Source organism: Scyliorhinus torazame, chromosome 20 (assembly GCF_047496885.1).
Source record: "Scyliorhinus torazame isolate Kashiwa2021f chromosome 20, sScyTor2.1, whole genome shotgun sequence".
Classification (NCBI taxonomy): Eukaryota; Metazoa; Chordata; class Chondrichthyes; order Carcharhiniformes; family Scyliorhinidae; genus Scyliorhinus; species Scyliorhinus torazame.
This window is the reverse complement of record NC_092726.1, coordinates 23,265,543-23,288,241: the sequence shown is the minus strand read 5'-3', so window position 1 is coordinate 23,288,241 and position 22,699 is coordinate 23,265,543. Positions and strand designations below refer to the sequence as shown.

General features: G+C 52.8%; 1 protein-coding gene across 6 annotated transcripts in view; it reads right to left on the bottom strand.

Moving 5' to 3' along the window:
- The window catches only part of ikbkb (inhibitor of nuclear factor kappa B kinase subunit beta), a 224,189-nt gene that overhangs the window by 89,806 nt on the left and 111,684 nt on the right, over positions 1–22,699 (bottom strand). For 2 of the 6 annotated variants that reach the window (XM_072485960.1, XM_072485964.1), the window contains exon 1: positions 16,191–16,367. The exons of 1 other annotated variant lie outside the window; for it this stretch is intronic. The gene's annotated coding sequence lies outside the window, so the exon portion shown is untranslated. Of the gene's footprint in view, positions 1–10,554; positions 10,678–16,074; positions 16,369–22,699 lie in introns of those variants that run through there. 3 more of the 6 variants (XM_072485965.1, XM_072485961.1, XM_072485963.1) reach the window with 3 other exon arrangements.

Below are 22,699 nucleotides of genomic sequence, written 5' to 3'. Positions count from 1 at the left end.
ACACACACACGCTGTCACACACACACGCTGTCACACACACACACACGCGCTGTCACACACACACGCGCTGTCACACACACACGCGCTGTCACACACACACGCGCTGTCACACACACGCTGTCACACACACACACGCACTGTCACACACACACACGCGCTGTCACACACACACGCGCTGTCACACACACACGCGCTGTCACACACACACGCGCTGTCACACACACACGCGCTGTCACACACACACGCGCTGTCACACACACACGCGCTGTCACACACACACGCGCTGTCACACACACACGCGCTGTCACACACACACGCGCTGCCACACACACACGCGCTGCCACACACACACGCGCTGCCACACACACACGCGCTGCCACACACACACGCGCTGTCACACACACACGCGCTGTCACTCACACACGCGCTGTCACACACACACGCGCTGTCACACACACACACGCTGCCACACACACACACGCTGCCACACACACACACGCTGCCACACACACACACGCTGCCACACACACACACGCTGCCACACACACAGGCTGTCACACACACACACGCTGTCACACACACACACGCTGCCACACACACACACGCTGCCACACACACACACGCTGCCACACACACACACGCTGCCACACACACACACACACACACACGCTGCCACACACACGCTGTCACACGCAGGCTGTCTCACACACGCAGGCTGTCTCACACACGCAGGCTGTCTCACACACGCAGGCTGTCTCACACACGCAGGCTGTCTCACACACGCAGGCTGTCTCACACACGCAGGCTGTCTCACACACGCAGGCTGTCTCACACACGCAGGCTGTCTCACACACGCAGGCTGTCTCACACACGCAGGCTGTCTCACACACACACACGCTGCCACACACACACACGCTGCCACACACACACACGCTGCCACACACACACACGCTGCCACACACACACACGCTGCCACACACACACAGGCTGCCACACACACACAGGCTGTCTCACACACACAGGCTGTCTCACACACACAGGCTGTCTCACACACACAGGCTGTCTCACACACACAGGCTGTCTCACACACACAGGCTGTCTCACACACACAGGCTGTCTCACACACACAGGCTGTCTCACACACACAGGCTGTCTCACACACACAGGCTGTCTCACACACACAGGCTGTCTCACACACACAGGCTGTCTCACACACACAGGCTGTCACACACACACACGCTGCCACACACACACACGCTGCCACACACACACACGCTGCCACACACACACACACACGCTGCCACACACACGCTGTCACACACACGCTGTCACACACACGCTGTCACACACACGCTGTCACACACACGCTGTCACACACACGCTGTCTCACACACACCACACGCTGTCTCACACACACCACACGCTGTCTCACACACACCACACGCTGTCTCACACACACCACACGCTGTCTCACACACCGTCTCACACACACATGCTGTCTCGCACACACTCCCACACGCCATCACGCGCGCGCGCCGTCACACACACGCGCCGTCTCACACACGCGCACGCCGTCACACACACCGTCACACACACACACACACGCGCGCGCGCGCCGTCACACACACACACAAACACGCGCACGCCGTCACACACACACACACGTGCGCGCACCGTCACACACGCACGCCGTCACACTCACACACACACACACACACACACGTGCGCCGTCACACGCACACGTGTGCGCCGTCACGCACGCATGCCGCCATGCACCGTCACACGCGCGCGCGCCGCCACACACGCACATGCATGCGCGCGCGCGCGCGCCATCACACACGCGCACGCACGCCTTCACACATGCACGCGCACGCCATCACACACACGCGCGCCGTCGCACACACACACGCGCGCCGTCACACACACACACGCGCGCCGTCACACACACACAGGCCGTCACACACACACAGGCTGTCACACACACACAGGCTGTCACACACACACAGGCTGTCACACACACACACGCTGTCTCACACACACACGCTGTCTCACACACACACGCTGTCTCACACACACACGCTGTCTCACACACCACACGCTGTCTCACACACCACACGCTGTCTCACACACCAACACGCTGTCTCACACTCCACACACGCTGTCACACACACCACACACGCTGTCACACACACCGTCTCACACACACATGCTCTCTCGCACACACTCCCACACGCCATCACGCGCGCGCGCGCCGTCACACACACGCGCCGTCTCACACACCGTCACACACACACGTGCGCCGTCACACACACACACAAACACGCGCACGCCGTCACACACACACACACACACATGTGCGCGCACCGTCACACACGCACGCCGTCACACATCACACACACACACACACGTGCGCCGTCACACGCACACGCGTGCGCCGTCACGCACGCATGCCGCCATGCACCGTCACACGCGCGCGCGCCGCCACACACGCACATGCATGCGCGCGCGCGCCATCACACACGCGCGCCTTCACACACTTGCACGCGCACGCCATCACACACACGCGTGCGCACGCCATCACACACACACAATCACACGCGCGTGCGCCGTCACACACACACGCGCGCGTGCGCCATCACACACACACGCGCGCGTGCGCCGTCACACACACACGCGCGCCGTCGCACACACACACGCGCGCCGTCGCACACACACACGCGCGCCGTCGCACACACACACGCGCGCCGTCGCGCACACACACGCGCGCCGTCGCGCACACACACGCGCGCCGTCGCGCACACACACGCGCGCCGTCGCACACACACACGCGCGCCGTCGCACACACACACGCGCGCCGTCGCACACACACACGCGCGCCGTCGCACACACACACGCGCGCCGTCGCACACACACACGCGCGCCGTCGCACACACACACGCGCGCCGTCGCACACACACAAGTTCACTATTGTCCTTTAGGGAAGGGAATTTGCCGTCCTTACCCCTACATGTGACTGCAGACCCACAGCAATGTGGTTGACTATTAAATGCCCTCAGGGTTGGGCAATAGAGGTAGGCCCAGCCAGCAACGCCCACATCCCATAAATTAATGTTAATATTCAGAGTCTGTAGACACCTCATCACCCCTTTTATCTTTTTAAATCTCGTCCCTGGATCAATGGAGAAGCAACAGTGAGAGATGCAGTCGTGCAGTGAACATGTCCTTGTCTTGAGCAGTATACAGCATTGGAACACAGGCGTTTCAGGCCCTCAAACCTGTCCTGCTAGTCACCGAGATCACGCCTGGTCTGGAATCTAACTCACTGTTGCACCTTGTCCCTTCACACCTCTGGTAAATTTTCAAAAAGCCAATCAACCTCAAATTTACATTGGAGGTTGAAGGCAGCACGGTGGTGCAGTGGTTAGCACTGCTGCCTCATGGCGCCGAGGACCCGGGTTCGATCCCGGCCCCGGGTCACCGTCCGTGTGGAGTTTGCACATTCTCCCCGTGTCTGCGTGGGTCTTACCCCCACAACCCAAAGATGTGCAGGGTAGGTGGATTGGCCCCGCTAAATTGCCCCTTAATGGAAAAAGAATTGGGTACTCTAAACATACTTCTTTTAAAAGCTCAGATTTACATCAACAATTGATCCCAAAGTCAACTGCCGTTTCATAGGATTTACAGTGCAGAAGGAGGCCATTCGGCCCATCGGGTCTGCACCGGCTCTTGGAAAGAACACCCCACTTAAGCCCACGCCTCCACCCTATCCACGCAACCCCACCCAACCTTTTTGGACACTAAGGTCAATTTATCATGGCCAATCCACCTAACCTGCGCATCCTCGGACTGTGGGAGGAAACCGGAGCACCCGGAGGAAACCCACGCAGACACGGGGGAGAACGTGCAGACTCCGCACAGGCAGTGACCCAAGTCGGGAATCGAACCTGGGACCCTGGCGCTGTGAGGTAACAGGCTAACCACCGTTCCGCCCGGAAGGAAGTTCCGAACTTCTCCCATGCTTTGCACGTTGAAGCGTTTCGTAATTTCACTCCTAATTTCAGACCCTATTCCCAGCCCGATGTACCTCAGCCAATGGAAAGAGCTTCTCTCTATCCATTATCTCTTGTCCCTGAACATCTGGAATACATTGATCGAATCTCCCCTAGTTTGTGTATTTTCTGCTCATGATTAAGCCCTTGGGATCAGATATAATTCTGGTAAATCTAAACTGTCCTCCCTCGAAGACCGATATATCCTTCCAAAGTGTGGCTCAGCTCACAGTACCTCTGGGTGTGGGTTCTGTAGATGACGTCCCTCTATTGTAGTTGAGGGCACTAGATTTAAAGGTCAGCATTCCTGAAGCATTTTTGATTATTTTTTTTACAAATCTATGCTGGCTCACCCAGATCAGCTGGAAATTTTCAATCTGATCCGTCACCTTATTCTTCACGACTGACCCAAGGCGTTTCCCAGTAACAGATGTTTGGCTAACAGGTCTTTATTTTCCAGGTTTCCCTCTCTCACTTGGCTTAAATATCAGAGTGACGTGCGCACTCTTCCAAACTAAGGAGAACGACTCTGTTTACAACGCATTCCGTTCCCGTTGTGTCCGGCTGTGGAGAGGTTCCAGAGGCGAATGATAGAAGGCACCGACAGGCAAATGGCCACTCTTGCCAAAGGGCCCACTGTACCGACTTGTTTCAGTTTTAAAAACCTCCCCCCCTCCCTCAAACTGAATGTGAAATCCAATGGTCAATGATTTACCATGAATTTGATCGCTGCTGTAGCACAGTGGTTAGCACTGTTGCTTCACCAGCACCATTCCATTCCCCGCTGGGTCACTGTCTGTGCGGAGTCTGCACGTTCTCCCCCGTGTCTGCGTGGGTTTCCTCCGGGCGCTCCGGTTTCCTCCCACAAGTCCCCGAAAGACGTGCTTGTTGGGTGAATTGGACATTCGGAATTCTCCCTCGGTGCACCCGAACAGGCGCCGGAATGTGGCGACGAGGGGCAGCGTTAATGTAAACCGACTTGACAACAATAAAGATTATAATTTCCCATACCTTTCTCTCTTGCCTTGGTCTCTCCCCTTTAGCTGACTGCAAATTTGATCCCTTGCTCCCACTATTTAATTTTAAATCCTCTACTTCCCATGCAGCTTGTTAGAACATTGGTTTCATCATATTTCAGTGTAGATAGTCGCCATTTTCCCCAATAACAGTGCCAGGTCCCCATGATTGATCCACCACACCAGTCTTTGAGGCACACATTCATCTCACTTATCTTATTTGTCCTGTACCAATTTTCCCCTGGCTCACTCGCAGCCACACCCTCCTGTCCGTCACCGCTAAGCAAATCAGAAGACCCTGTCCCAAAAATGCAACCACATCCTGGTCCAAAGTATCCAGACCTCTTCATTCACCTGAGGAAGGAGCAGCGCTCCGAAAGCTAGTGACATCGAAACAAACCTGTTGGACTTTAACCTGGTGTTGGAAGACTTCGTACTCTGCTCAACACAGTCCAACGCCGGCATCTCCACATCAAAGTATCATAGAACATAGAACAATACAGCGCAGTACAGGCCCTTTGGCCCACGATGTTGCACCGAAACAAAAGCCATCTAACCTACACTATGCCATTATCATCCATATGTTTATCCAATAAACTTTTAAATGCCCTCAATGTTGGCGAGTTCACTACTGTAGCAGGTAGGGCATTCCACGGCCTCACTACTCTTTGCGTAAAGAACCTACCTCTGACCTCTGTCCTATATCTATTACCCCTCAGTTTAAAGTTATGTCCCCTCGTGCCAGCCATATCCATCCGCGGGAGAAGGCTCTCACTGACCACCCTATCCAACCCCCTGATCATTTTGTATGCCTCTATTAAGTCTCCTCTTAACCTTCTTCTCTCCAACGAAAACAACCTCAAGTCCATCAGCCTTTCCTCATAAGATTTTCCCTCCATACCAGGCAACATCCTGGTAAATCTCCTCTGCACCCGCTCCAAAGCCTCCACGTCCTTCCTATAATGCGGTGACCAGAACTGTACGCAATACTCCAAATGCGGCCGGACCAGAGTTCTATACAGCTGCAACATGACCTCCCGACTCCGGAACTCAATCCCTCTACCAATAAAGGCCAACACTCCATAGGCCTTCTTCACAACCCTATCAACCTGGGTGACAAAGGTATCCAAGTACCTTTTCCCGTCCCCGTGTCTGCAGCTCAGCCTTCAGTTCAATGACTCTGGACCGATGTTCCTGGAGCCTCTAACACTGCAGACCCGTTTACTCTGGCTCACAATGGCATCCAGGTGCTCCCACATACCGCAGCCGCGCCACTTCACCGGCCTTGCCGTTCGCCCAGGATCACAATGACATCCAGGTGCTCCCACATACCGCAGCCGCGGCACTTCACCGGCCTTGCCGTTCGCCCAGGTTCACAATGACATCCAGGTGCTCCCACATACCGCAGCAGCGGCACTTCACCGGCCTTGCCGTTCGCCCAGAATCACAATGACATCCAGGTGCTCCCACATACCGCAGCAGCGGCACTTCACCGGCCTTGCCGTTCGCCCAGAATCACAATGACATCCAGGTGCTCCCACATACCGCAGCAGCGGCACTTCACCGGCCTTGCCGTTCGCCCAGAATCACAATGACATCCAGGTGCTCCCACATACCGCAGCAGCGGCACTTCACCAGCCTTGCTGTGAATCCGAACGGTGCGCTGCCTCCCATTGCTGAGAAGCACGCAGCTTTGAGGCAGAGAATGCCGCCCAGATAGGAATAGATTTGAATGGGTTGTCGTGATTCAGAGGAGAAGGCATGCGAGGTGTTCAAGAAAGGTGTCGTAGGTAAAATAAAGTATAGATAGGTAACATAGAACATACAGTGCAGAAGGAGGCCCATCGAGTCTGCACCGACCCACTAAAGCCCTCGCTTCCATCCTATCTCTGTAACCCAATAACTCCTCCAAGCCTTTTTGCACACTAAGGGAATTTAGCGTGGCCAATCCACCTAACCTGCACATCTTTGGACTGTGGGAGGAAACCGGAGCACCCGGAGGAAACCCACGCACACACGGGGAGGATGTGCAGACTCCGCACAGACAGTGTCCCAGTGTAATGTATGGATAGAGAGAGTTTATTTTTCTTTTAAGTTCTTAAGGGGCAAGTAAAGAGATTAAGTTAGAAATTCTAGGAGGGAGCATTTCTATGGAGCGATCGGAGGAAAGAACGTATTTAAGGAGATGCTGAAATCTTTCAAAGGAGCAGTTTTGGATCTCAGTAGACAGCAGGAGTAGCTGGTCAAACAATGGGAATCATGGAATGGTAACAGCACAGCAGGCCATTCAGCCTATCGTATTCCTGCAACTTCACGAGTTCTACTCGCCCTCCCCCCTCCCTTTTCCCCATTGGCCCTTCAAAATTATCCAATCCCTTCCTAACCACTCACTACACTAAAAAGAAAAGATGGTTTTGTCCCTCACATCACCATCACCCCTTTTGCCACGACCATCTCACATCAGTCCCCTCTGGTTCTCGTTCCCAATGGGAAGGTCTTCTCCCCATCTACTCCGTCCAGACCGCTGGTGATTTTGAACACCTTTAACCCAAACCTCCTCTCAACCTTCTTTCCTCGACAGGAGGAGAACCACGGGATCCCCAACTTGCCCAGCTAACTAAAGCTCCTTGTCCTGGAACCAGTGTTGCGAATATTTTCCGTACATTCTTCCTAAAGTGTGGCACCCTGGAATGCGTTCGATACTCCAATTGAGGACAAAGCAATGTTCCAGACAGGTTTATTATAACTTTCTTATCTTGTACTCTATGCCCCTACTTATAAACCTCGGGAGCCCAAATGCTTTATTTATTTATTTCAAATAAATTTAGAGTACCCAATTCTTTTTTTCCAATTAAGGGGCAATTTAGCGTGGCCAATCCACCTACCCTGCACATCTTTGGGTTGTGGGGGTGAAACCCACGCAGACACGGGGAGAGTGTGCAAACTCCACCGCGGACAGTGACCCGGGGCCGGGTCCTCGGTGCCGTGAGGCAGTAGCGCTAACCACCGCGCCGTCCCAGGCTTCACAACACTTTCACGAATTTTGAAGTTGTGCCCCCGGCTCAGCCAAGTCCTGGTCACGAATATACATCAAGGGAAACAGCAGATCCTGACACCAGCGCCTGGGGGACCCCACGATCTATCTCCCTCCGGTGCTGAATCGGTTTCACCATCACCTCCTCTCGGTTTCCCGTCTTATCGGTCGATTTCCTCTCCACCCCCTCTTCTCCCACCAGCTCGAACTCTGGTGAAAAGCCTTTCATTTTGCACTTCTTGGAAGTCCTTCCAGCCCAGGTCAACGGCATTACCCTCGTCGACCCTCTCTGCTGCCTCGTCAACACACTCAATCAAATGAGTTGAGCACAATTTGCTCCATTTGACCTTTCCTTAATTAGCCCACATTGCTCCGAACGCCCGCTAGTTTCATCCCGATTAAACTGTTCAATCAGGAAGCATTATGGCACCATGACACCCGACGGCAGCCAACTCCGCTCCTCAGTGGAAACAGGGGGAGGAGGGGGGCATAAATCTGCCCTAGAACTTGCTCCAATATTCAATCAAACCATGGCTCGTCAGTAGCTTCACTCCTCGATTCTGTAACCCTCAATCAACCCCAGTTGTGAACAGTGTTGATAGGTTAATTGGAGGGCCGTGACCAGTGGTGTTCCGCAGGGATCAGTGCTGGGACCTTTGCTCTTTGTAGTATATATAAATGATTTGGAGGAAAATGTAACGGGTCTGATTAGTAAGTTTGCAGACGACACAAAGGTTGGTGGAATTGCGGATAGCGATGAGGACTGTCAGAAGATACAGCAGGATTTAGATTGTTTGGAGACTTGGGCGGAGAGATGGCAGATGGAGTTTAATCCGGACAAATGTGAGGTAATGCACTTTGGAAGGTCTAATACAGGTAGGGAATATACAGTGAATGGTAGAACCCTCAATAGTATTGAAAGTCAGAGAGATCTAGGAGTACAGGTCCACAGGTCACTGAAAGGGGCAACACAGGTGGAGAAGGTAGTCAAGAAGGCATACGGCATGCTTGCCTTCATTGGCCGGGGCATTGAGTATAAGAATTGGCAAGTCATGTTGCAGCTGTATAGAACTTTAGTTAGGCCACACTTGGAGTATAGTGTTCAATTCTGGTCGGCACACTACCAGAAGGATGTGGAGGCTTTAGAGAGGGTGCAGAAGAGATTTACCAGAATGTTGCCTGGTATGGAGGGCATTAGCTATGAGGAGCGGTTGAATAAACTCGGTTTGTTCTCACTGGAACGACGGAGGTTGAGGGGCGATCTGATAGAGGTCTACAAAATTATGAGGGGCATAGACAGAGTGGATAGTCAGAGGCTTTTTCCCAGGGTAGAGGGGTCAATTACTAGGGGGCATAGGTTTAAGGTGCGAGGGGCAAGGTTTAGAGTAGATGTACGAGGCAAGTTTTTTTACGCAGAGGGTAGTGGGTGCCTGGAACTCGCTGCCGGAGGAGGTGGTGGAAGCAGGAACGATAGTGACATTTAAGGGGCATCTTGACAAATACATGAATAGGATGGGAATAGAGGGATACAGACCCAGGAAGTGTAGACGATTGTAGTTTAGTCGGGCAGCATGGTCGGCACGGGCTTGGAGGGCCGAAGGGCCTGTTCCTGTGCTGTATATTTCTTTGTTCTTTGTTAATTTTTGGGGGGGGAACTCGGAGGGCTTTGCTCCAGATTCCCCCCCCCCACACACTTTTCGCGAAGAGGTATTCCCTGAGAGTGCTCCGAACGGCTCAAATGTTAAGGTTAATTAACCCCCATCATTGAGTCGTCGAAATAAATACGTGTATTCCAAATTGATCTTGAGCCGTCACGATGACCTGCCCAAAATGGCGACGCCCAGTGAATTACTTTCAAACGCAACGAAGGCAGAGCCCAAAGCTGAGCGGTTGTGGGTGCGTACTGGTGTGTTTGTGTGTATGTGTGAGGTCAGAGTTCAGCTGTCATCACAGGTCAGAGCCAAGCCCAGTGAATTACCGATGGGGCAGCAGTTAGCGTTACCCGCGCCATTTTGAGTCAGAGGATCGCTTACCTTCCAGAAGAAGGCTACTCGGTCCATCGGGACCGGGCAGGCTCTCTATCGAGCAATCTAGTCCGTCCCACACACCCTCCCCCCCCCCCCCGCTCGATTTCCGCCCCCTGCCAGTTTATTTACCTCGAGCCTCCATCCACATTCCTTCTGAAATGATCCATCATCTCTGCTTCCATCATATTGGAGTTCCTGCTCATTACCACTCGCTGGGTAAAAACGTTCTTCCTCACATTTCCCCCCCCCCCCCTTCTATCTCTCACCCCAAACCTTAAATCCCCCATGCCCGGCACTTTACCGATAACGAACGGGAACACCTACTCTTGGCCTCCTCTAAATCTGTCACCAGCTTGTCCACCTCGTTCAAATCTCCCTCTCGACCGCCTTCTCTCCGAGAAGACCAACTCCGGTTTCCCCAACCTCACCTTTTGAGCTAAAATCCCCCCCTCATCCGGTGAGCCAAATCTCCGTCTCCGCACATCCTCACGAGAGTCAACCTTCTCCAAACCGTTTGCGGTAATGGTCCCGACCAGTACTCCGGCTGTGGAGGCACCAGCTGGAGGAGGCCCTGTGCGATAACACCAACCATGAAAGAATGGCACAGCGGACCCAAGGGGCCGGAGACCGGATGAACACAGTGGGAGAGATACCAATAGAACAACAGTACCATCGGGGCATGCAAGGGAGGGCGACCCAAGGCAATTCAACTGGGGGAGGGTTCGCAATAGATGTTGGAAGAGATGACAGGAGGTGGAGAGTGGTGGGCCAATGGAAGCAATTGAGAACAAGGATGAGAATTTGAAAGTTATGGAAACACACACACAGATTCGGGGACACACACACAGATTCGGGGACACACACACAGACTCGGGGACACACACACAGACTCGGGGACACACACACAGACTCGGGGACACACACACAGACTCGGGGACACACACACAGACTCGGGGACACACACACAGACTCGGGGACACACACACAGACTCGGGGACACACACACAGACTCGGGGACACACACACAGACTCGGGGACACACACACAGACTCGGGGACACACACACAGACTCGGGGACACACACACAGACTCGGGGACACACACACAGACTCGGGGACACACACAGACTCGGGGACACACACACAGACTCGGGGACACACACACAGACTCGGGGACACACACACAGACTCGGGGACACACACACAGACTCGGGGACACACACACAGACTCGGGGACACACACACAGACTCGGGGACACACACACAGACTCGGGGACACACACACAGACTCGGGGACACACACACAGACTCAGGGACACACACAGACAGGGACACACACAGACAGGGACACACACAGACAGACAGGGACACACACAGACAGACAGGGACAAGGACACACACAGGGACAGGGACAGGGACAAGGACACACACAGGGACAGGGACACACACAGGGACAGGGATCCACACACAGACAGACAGGGACACAGACAGACAGGGACACACATACAGATTCAGGGACGGACACACACACAGATTCAGGGGCGGACACACACACAGATTCAGGGACACACACACACAGATTCAGGGACACACACACACAGATTCAGGGACACACACACACAGATTCAGGGACACACACACACACACACACACACACACACACACACACACAGGGACAGGGACACACACACAGGGACCGGGACACACACACAGGGACCGGGACACACACACAGGGACCGGGACACACACACAGGGACCGGGACACACACACAGGGACCGGGACACACACACACACACAGAGGGACCGGGACACACACACACACACACACACACACACACACAGGGACCGGGATACACACACACACACACAGGGACAGGGACACACACACACACAGGGACAGGGACACACACACACACAGGGACCGGGACACACACACACACACACACACACAGGGACCGGGACACACACACACACACACACACAGGGACCGGGATACACACACACACACACACACACACACACACACACACAGGGACCGGGACACACACACACACAGGGACAGGGACACACACACACACAGGGACCGGGACACACACACACACAGGGACCGGGACACACACACACACACACAGGGACACACACACACACACACAGGGACACACACACACACAGGGACCGGGACACACACACAGGGACCGGGACACACACACAGGGACCGGGACACACACACAGGGACCGGGACACACACACACACACACACACAGGGACCGGGACACACACACACACACACACACACACAGGGACCGGGACACACACACAGGGACCGGGACACACACACACACAGGGACCGGGACACACACACACACAGGGACCGGGACACACACACACACACACAGGGACCGGGATACACACACACACACACACACACACACACAGGGACCGGGACACACACACACACAGGGACCGGGACACACACACACACAGGGACCGGGACACACACACACACAGGGACCGGGACACACACACACACAGGGACCGGGACACACACACACACAGGGACCGGGACACACACACACACACACACACAGGGACCGGGATACACACACACACACACACAGGGACCGGGACACACACACACACAGGGACAGGGACACACACACACACAGGGACCGGGACACACACACACACAGGGACCGGGACACACACACACACAGGGACACACACACACACAGGGACACACACACAGGGACACACACACACACACAGGGACCGGGACACACACACACACACAGGGACAGGGACACACACACACAGACAGGGACAGGGACACACACACACAGACAGGGACAGGGACAGGGACACACACAGACAGGGACAGGGACACACACACACAGACAGGGACAGGGACACACACAGACAGGGACAGGGACACACACACACAGACAGGGACAGGGACACACACAGACAGGGACACACACACACACACACACACAGGGACCGGGATACACACACACACACACACACACACACACACAGGGACCGGGACACACACACACACAGGGACAGGGACACACACACACACAGGGACCGGGACACACACACACACAGGGACACACACACACACAGGGACACACACACACACAGGGACACACACACACACAGGGACACACACACACACACACACACACAGGGACAGGGACACACACACACACAGGGACCGGTACACACACACACACAGGGACCGGGACACACACACACACAGGGACACACACACACAGGGACCGGGACACACACACACACAGGGACAGGGACACACACACACACAGGGACCGGGACACACACACACAGACAGGGACAGGGACACACACACACAGACAGGGACAGGGACACACACACACAGACAGGGACAGGGACACACACAGACAGGGACACACACACACACACACACACAGGGACCGGGATACACACACACACACACACACACACACACACACAGGGACCGGGACACACACACACACAGGGACAGGGACACACACACACACAGGGACCGGGACACACACACACACAGGGACACACACACACAGGGACACACACACACAGGGACCGGGACACACACACACACACACTCACACAGGGACCGGGACACACACACACACAGACACACACAGACAGGGACACACACACACACAGGGACAGGGACACACACACACACAGGGACCGGGACACACACACACACAGGGACACACACACACACACACAGGGACAGGGACACACACACACACAGGGACAGGGACACACACACACACAGGGACACACACACACAGGGACACACACACACAGGGACCGGGACACACACACACACAGGGACCGGGACACACACACACACAGGGACCGGGACACACACACACACAGGGACCGGGACACACACACACACAGGGACACACACACACACAGGGACACACACACAGGGACACACACACACACACAGGGACCGGGACACACACACACACACAGGGACAGGGACACACACACACACAGGGACCGGGACACACACACACACAGGGACAGGGACACACACACACAGACAGGGACAGGGACACACACACACAGACAGGGACAGGGACAGGGACACACACAGACAGGGACAGGGACACACACACACAGACAGGGACAGGGACACACACAGACAGGGACACACACACACACACACAGACAGGGACAGGGACACACACAGACAGGGACACACACACACACACACACACAGGGACCGGGATACACACACACACACACACACACACACACACACACAGGGACCGGGACACACACACACACAGGGACCGGGACACACACACACACAGGGACCGGGACACACACACACACAGGGACACACACACACACAGGGACACACACACACACAGGGACCGGGACACACACACACACACACACACACAGGGACAGGGACACACACACACACAGGGACCGGGACACACACACACACAGGGACCGGGACACACACACACACAGGGACCGGGACACACACACACACAGGGACACACACACACACAGGGACACACACACACAGGGACCGGGACACACACACACACACACTCACACAGGGACCGGGACACACACACACACAGGGACAGGGACACACACACACACAGGGACAGGGACACACACACACAGACAGGGACAGGGACACACACACACAGACAGGGACAGGGACACACACACACAGACAGGGACAGGGACACACACACACAGACAGGGACAGGGACACACACACACAGACAGGGACAGGGACACACACAGACAGGGACACACACACACACACACACACAGGGACCGGGATACACACACACACACACACACACAGGGACCGGGACACACACACACACAGGGACAGGGACACACACACACACAGGGACCGGGACACACACACACACAGGGACACACACACACAGGGACACACACACACAGGGACACACACACACAGGGACCGGGACACACACACACACACACTCACACAGGGACCGGGACACACACACACACAGACACACACAGACAGGGACACACACACACACAGGGACAGGGACACACACACACACAGGGACCGGGACACACACACACACAGGGACACACACACACACACACAGGGACCGGGACACACACACACACAGGGACAGGGACACACACACACACACAGGGACAGGGACACACACACACACAGGGACAGGGACACACACACACACAGGGACACACACACACAGGGACACACACACACAGGGACACACACACACAAGGGACCGGGACACACACACACACACACTCACACAGGGACCGGGACACACACACACACAGACACACACAGACAGGGACACACACACACACAGGGACAGGGACACACACACACACAGGGACCGGGACACACACACACACAGGGACAGGGACACACACACACACAGGGACAGGGACACACACACACACACAGGGACAGGGACACACACACACAGATTCAGGGACACACACACACAGGGACCGGGACACACACACACACACACTCACACAGGGACCGGGACACACACACACACAGACACACACAGACAGGGACACACACACACACAGGGACAGGGACACACACACACACAGGGACCGGGACACACACACACACAGGGACAGGGACACACACACACACACACAGGGACAGGGACACACACACACAGAGATTCAGGGACACACACACAGAGATTCAGGGACACACACACACAGATTCAGGGACACACACAGAGATTCAGGGACACACACACAGATTCAGGGACACACACACAGACTCAGGGACACACACACAGACTCGGGGACACACACACACAGACAGGGACACACACAGGGACACACAGGGACAGAGAGTGAGTGGAGGCGGGTGCTGTCCATTACAAGTTCCTGTTTACCCTGTGGAGTGAAGGCCGGTCTGTCGCCCCCGGGCTGCGCGGGGCCCGGGGGGGGGAGGCGGATGTGAATCGCGGGGGTTCACAGCTTGGTGACGGGAGGCCGAGGCCCCGCTTACCGGAGCCGGGCTGCTGGGATCTTCCTGTGCCTCTCTCTCCCTGGCGGCTGCGGCCTGCGATGGGGAGTCCCCGGGGGGGGGGGCTCTCAGCTCCTCTGTGACGCCCCCCACAGCCGCATTGCCCCCGCGATGTTTGTGAAGCTGACTCCAAACTCACAGCTTCCGGGTTCCTGCCCAGAGACTCATCACATGGCCCGGGCTAGTTAACCCGGGGTAACTAAACTAATCCGGGTTAAACCAGCCTCAACTAACCTGCTTCAGATTTAAACTAACCCTGGGTAACTAAACTAATCCGGGTTAACCTTCCCAACCAGCATCAACTAACCTGGTTCAGATTTAAACTAACCCTGGGTAACTAAACTAATCTGGGTTAACCTTCCCAACCAGCATCAACTAACCTGGTTCAGATTTAAACTAACCCTGGGTAACTAAACTAATCCGGGTTAACCTTCCCAACCAGCCTCAACTAACCTGCTTCAGATTTAAACTAACCCGGGGTAACTAAACTAATCCGGGTTAAACTTCCCAACCAGCCTCAACTAACCTGCTTCAGATGTAAACTAACCCTGGGTAACTAAACTAATCCGGGTTAACCTTCCCAACCAGCATCAACTAACCTGCTTCAGATTTAAACTAACCCGGGGTAACTAAACTAATCTGGGTTAAACTTCCCAACCAGCCTCAACTAACCTGCTTCAGATTTAAACTAATCCAGGGTAACTAAACTAATCCGGGTTAAACCAGCATCAACTAACCTACTTCAGATTTAAACTAACCCAGGGTAACTAAACTAATCCGGGTTAAACTTCCCAACCAGCATCAACTAACCTGCTTCAGATTTAAACTAACCCAGGGTAACTAAACTAATCCGGGTTAACCTTCCCAACCAGCCTCAACTAACCTGCTTCAGATTTAAACTAATCCAGGGTAACTAAACTAATCCGGGTTAAACCAGCATCAACTAACCTGCTTTAGATTTAAACGAACCCAGGGTAACGAAACTAATCCGGGTTAACCTTCCCAACCAGCCTCAACTAACCTGCTTCAGATTTAAACTAACCCTGGATAACTAAACTAATCCAGTTTAAACTACCCAACCTGTCTCAACTAACCTGGTTCAGATTTAAACTAACCCTGGTTGACTAAACTAATCCATGTTAAACTACCCAACCAGACTCAACTAACCTGGTTCAGAATTAAACTAACCCTGGATAACTAAACTAATCTGGGTTAAACTACCCAACTAGGCTCAACTAACCTGGTTCAGATGTAAACTAACCCGGGATAACTAACTAATCCAGGTTAAACTACCCAACCAGCCTCAACTAACCTGGTTCAGATTTAAACTAACCCTGGATAACTAAACTAATCCAGATTAAACTACCCAACCAGCCTCAACGAACCTGGCTCAGATTTAAACTAACCCTGGACAACTAAACTAATCCAGGTTGAACTACCCAATCAGCCTCAACTAACCTGGCTCAGATTGAAACTAACCCTGGACAACTAAACGAATCCAGGTTAAACTACCCAACCAGCCTCAACTAACCTGGTTCAGATTTAAACTAACCATGGATATCTTCATTATCCGAATTAAACTACCCAACCAAGCTCAACTGACCTGGTTCAGATTTAAACTAACCAGGGATAACTAAACTAATCTGGGTTAATCTCCTAAATCGGGCTCAACTAAACTGGTTCAGATTTAAACTAACCAAGGCAAATTCTCCCTTGCAAGCTACATTTTTCTAGTTAATGAAGCTAACCCATGTTAAGTAACCCTGGTCATCAATCCTTGTCAATCTCCTCTACCAGCTCAATTAACCTGGTTGAGACCAAAGCCAGCCCTGGGTAATAAAACTTACCCTGTGGCTAACTAAACTAACCTGGGTTAACACCCACCCCAGCTAACTAATCTGGGTTAACTAACCCTAGTTAACCAAACTAAACTGGGTGAGCTCCCCAGCCAGGTTCAACTAACCTAGTTTGTCTAAACCACCCATGGCTCTCTAAATTGATCTGGGTTAATTAATCCTGACTAACAAAGCTAACCTGGTTAAACTCACCATGGTTAACTGCATTAATCCAGGTTAATTAATGTTACCTAACCCTTGTTAACAAATCTAATCCTCATTAAATTTCCTGGATAGGCTCAACTATCCTGGTTTAACTAAACTAATCTTGGCCGACTAAACTCAACTGGATTAACAAAATTACACTTAGCATGGCTCAACTAACTCATATGTTGAAATCAATTAATCCAGCCATGATTGAATGACGGAGCAAACTTGATGGGCTGAATGGCCTAATTCTGCTCCTCTGTCTTATAGTCTTGACTATGCTAACTCAGGTTATCTAAAACTAACAAAAACAGAAAGTCTGACCCATGTTAACTGAACTGGCCCTGATCAACTAACCCGAACATTCCTGAGCAGTAACAGGACAATCTGAGTCCACATTCTCAATGTCAGGACTTGGTAGCCAAGGAAGATGTCGTGGTGGGGAGGAGAAGGTGTGCTCAGTCGGCTGGATGGCCAGTGAGGTTCGATCCCCGTTCGATTGGAGTGGATTTGGGGCCTGCCTGCCCTACCCTAGCCATGGCGGAGAGCAGGGTGGAAGCTGAACGCATGGAATTCCCCACAGCTCACAGGGGCTTTTGTTGTTTCACTAACCCCCTACTGAACAAGACAATTTCTGACAGAGATCAGGGAGAGACCAGTAGCTGACCGGGTGAGTACATAACACGTTGTGGGGGCTCTTATTTTACCCTCTAATAAGAATCGGGAGTCCGGTTGGTGGGTGGTGTCAAAAATACAACTTTATTGTCAGTTACTCACTGGTCTATACTTGAATATGAAGTGTTGGGAGCAAAAAGAATCTGCCAGCACAGAGTTAGAGGGATGCGCCCACATCTGGCCGAGTTCCATTGTCCCAGTCGTATCGTTAGTGGGAATACACATGGTGCCCCAGATTCATTGTCCTTCGGGACACTCCTGTCTGACCAGATATTAGCCCATTACACAGTCTGATGTCCTCTTTGTCCGTCGATGGGCAGTTAGTTGCATATCAATAGCATGCCTCTGTTTTTTTGTATAAACAGGAGAGGGCCATCAAACAGTCAAAATGACGATAATGGGTTCCAGTCTGGAAACCCCAGAGAACCTTTCTTAGAGGGGCTGGGCGGAGTTTAGACAGAGATAGAGAAAAAGAATCTTGTTTTGAATGGGTACAGGAGACGGCTTTGAAAATCGACCGAGAGAGGTCATGAAAGTTGCCACCGAGGCAGGCTTTGGAAAAGAGTTTGGAACAAATGTCCCCTACAGAAGAAAAATGGCTTTGTAAATGCAAGTATCGCCTTTGCCTGCCTGTGTAAGTGGCGTGAGAGCTGCAAGTCCTGTTAAAGTGCTGTTTAATGGGAACTAGTGTTAAGGTTAAGAAACTGCATGTAACCTGTCATTGTTACAGTTGAAGTTTCAAGGTTTAAATATTGTTTTCTTCTCTTTTGTTTTAATAAACTTTGTTTATAAAATAACCAAGCCCTATTTTTTATTTTACCACTCCCGTAACAAATTGATCTTTCCAAAACTGCTAAGAGCTGACCAGGTGTCCGCACCACCTGACTCTTGAATGAGATGTTAAACTGAGGTCCCATCTGCTCTCTCAGGAACATAAAAGATCCCAGGGCACTATTTGAAGAAGAGAGGGGTTCAACCTGACCAATATTTGACTCGATGGGCCGAGTGGCCTCCTTCTGCACTGTAGATTCTATGATTACCCCTCAACCAGCATCGCTAAAGCAGATGATCTCATCGTTTATCTCATTGCTGCCTGTGGGAGCTTGCTGTGCACAGAATAGCTGCCACGTTATAACAGCGGGTACACTTCCAAAAGTACTTCATTGGTTGTAAGGCACTTTGAGATGTCTTCAGCTGGTGACAGGCAGTGTGCAAACGCAAAGGGGCAGGAAACAAGTCAATTCCTTCATTGCCAAACCCTCCGCATGTTCTAAAGATTATGTGCATGAGCGGGAGTCAGTCGGAATTGCAAACCCCTCGCACAGGGCCGCACCCATGTGCCAGCTACCCAATTGGCATCGACCCCCTGCACTTTCATTGTGCGCGGCACGGTGGCACAGTAGTCAGCCTCACAGCTCCAGGGTCCCGGGTTCGATTCCCGGGTTGGGTCGCTGTCTGTGCGGAGTCTGCACGTTCTCCCCCGTGTGTGCGTGGGTTTCCTCCGGGTGCTCCGGTTTCCTCCCACAGTCCAAAGATGTGCAGGGTTAGGTGGATTGGCCGTGCTAAAATTGTCCCTTAGTGTCCAAAAGATTAGGTGGGGTTACGGGGATAGGGTGGAGGTGTGGGCTTAAGTAGGGTGCTCTTTCCAAGGGTCGGTGCAGACTTGACGGGCCGAATGGCCTCCTTCTGCGCTGTAGGGATTCTATAAATGACCACGCTTCTTTGTACCGTAAGCCAAGCTCGAAGCTCACAGGGACCAGTTGCACCTTATCGGAGGTACAAAGGGGATTTCACAATCACCGGCCTTCCTCCTGTGGACCATGCACTGGTTAATGATCAACACCATTACTGACCTGCACCTTTATTTGAAGAATGAGGTATGGCAGCACGTGCCTGGAACTCAGCAAGTGTTATTCATCACTCAGCGTACAGAAAAATGGCAGGGAGCTGACCGGCACCTGTGATGTCCGCCAGGGTTAGCTTGGGAAAACGGCTTGTCGGCAGCGTGCATTGCGGTTGACGTCGCTACTCCGGGGAAACATTACACCCAGTCCGTCACCCAGAGTTTGCGACTACAAGCCTCGGGTTCAAGCAACCTCATCGTTCTCCGTTATTGCAGCGGAACTTTCCGAGGACCACCACATAATCAGAACGGAGGCATTGAGGCAAGGTGACCAAATGTAAGAGGGTGCTCAAGAAGGAATATAAGAACAGGAGTAGGCCTGCTCCACCATTCAACAAGATCAAAGAACAATACAGCACAGGAACAGGCCCTTCGGCCCTCCAAGCCTGTACCGGTCATGATACCAACCTTGGCCAAAACCCTCAGTGTTAGACGTTTTAGTTGCTGTGATACGAAGAGTCTAAAGTTACGTACCTTTTTCACAAACACACATTTATTTCCTTCCAACAGCCTTGGCACAAAACTCTCACTATACATCACCTGACAGAGGCCACCTGAAGCCCCTTTACATATCAGTGTCAATTAATGGATTCTTAACATAAATGAGACAACTAATTGCAATGTCTCATTACTTAACAGTCTCCCCTTCCTTGGAAAAAAAAAATTAGGTGAAAACAAAATTTCAAGAAACTCAAAAACACACACATGATGTGTGTCCCCCTTTTTTTTTGTTTGGACGAGAAAGAAAAAAAAAACAGTCACAGAAACAAGCGCCCTTCGTTAACAATATCCAAAAGTTTCTGTGAACCCGCCCCTCTTTTGGTAAAACAGTCTGATCGTTGATAGCTCCTGTCGAACCATTTAATTTTTTATTTCCCCTCTGTCCAACGTCTGCTTCAAACTTGCGATGTCTATCCGTAACCTCTTTTCATTGACACTTTTTGTAGAGTGCACATTTTCCCACAGGGATTTATTGTCAATGTGACAGCCAATAGGTATATTACCCAAATCCTCGAATCCCAAAATTTCTGTCAATATCATACTTATGGCAGTTTCGCCAACACTTCGGGTTGGGTTTAGGGTCAAGGGAAATGCCGATTCGGGGGAACCACGGATTTGAGCCAGGGAGGTGGGATGGAAGTTTTCGGAAATGGGAAGAGAAGGGGATTAAGACGCTAAAAGATTTGTTTCTTTGGGGTCGGTTTGCAGGATTGAGGGAGCTGGAAGCGAAGTATGGGCTAGAGCAGGGAGAAGGGTTTAGGTACATGCAGGTTCGGGATTTTGCCAGGAAGGAGATACAGAGCTTCCCAGAGGAACCGGCCTCCACATTGCTGGAGGAGGTGTTGACGACAAGAGGACTGGAGAAGGGGGCAGTGTCAGCGGTGTACGGAGCTATTCTGGAAGAGGATAAGGCACCACTGGAAGGGATCAAAGCAAAGTGGGAGGAAGAGCTGGGAGAGGTTATTGAGGAGGGGGTCTGGTGTGAGGTGCTCCGGAGAGTGAATGCCTCCACCTCATGTGTGAGGTTGGGGCTGATACAGCTGAAGGTGGTATATAGAGCGCACCTCACGAGGGCGAGGATGAGCCAATTTTTTGAAGGAGTAGAGGATGTGTGTGAGCGTTGCGGGGGGGGGGGGCCCGCGAATCATGTTCATATGTTTTGGTCCTGTCCAAAGCTAGGGGAGTACTGGAAGGAGGTGTTTCGGGTAATTTCCAAGGTGGTGCGCGTGAAACTGGACCCGGGTCCCCAGGAGGCCATATTCGGGGTGTCGGACCAGCCAGGGTTGGAAACGGGAGCGGAGGCAGATATCATAGCCTTCGCCTCGTTGATCGCCCGAAGGCGGATCCTGCTGGGATGGAGAGCAGCCTCT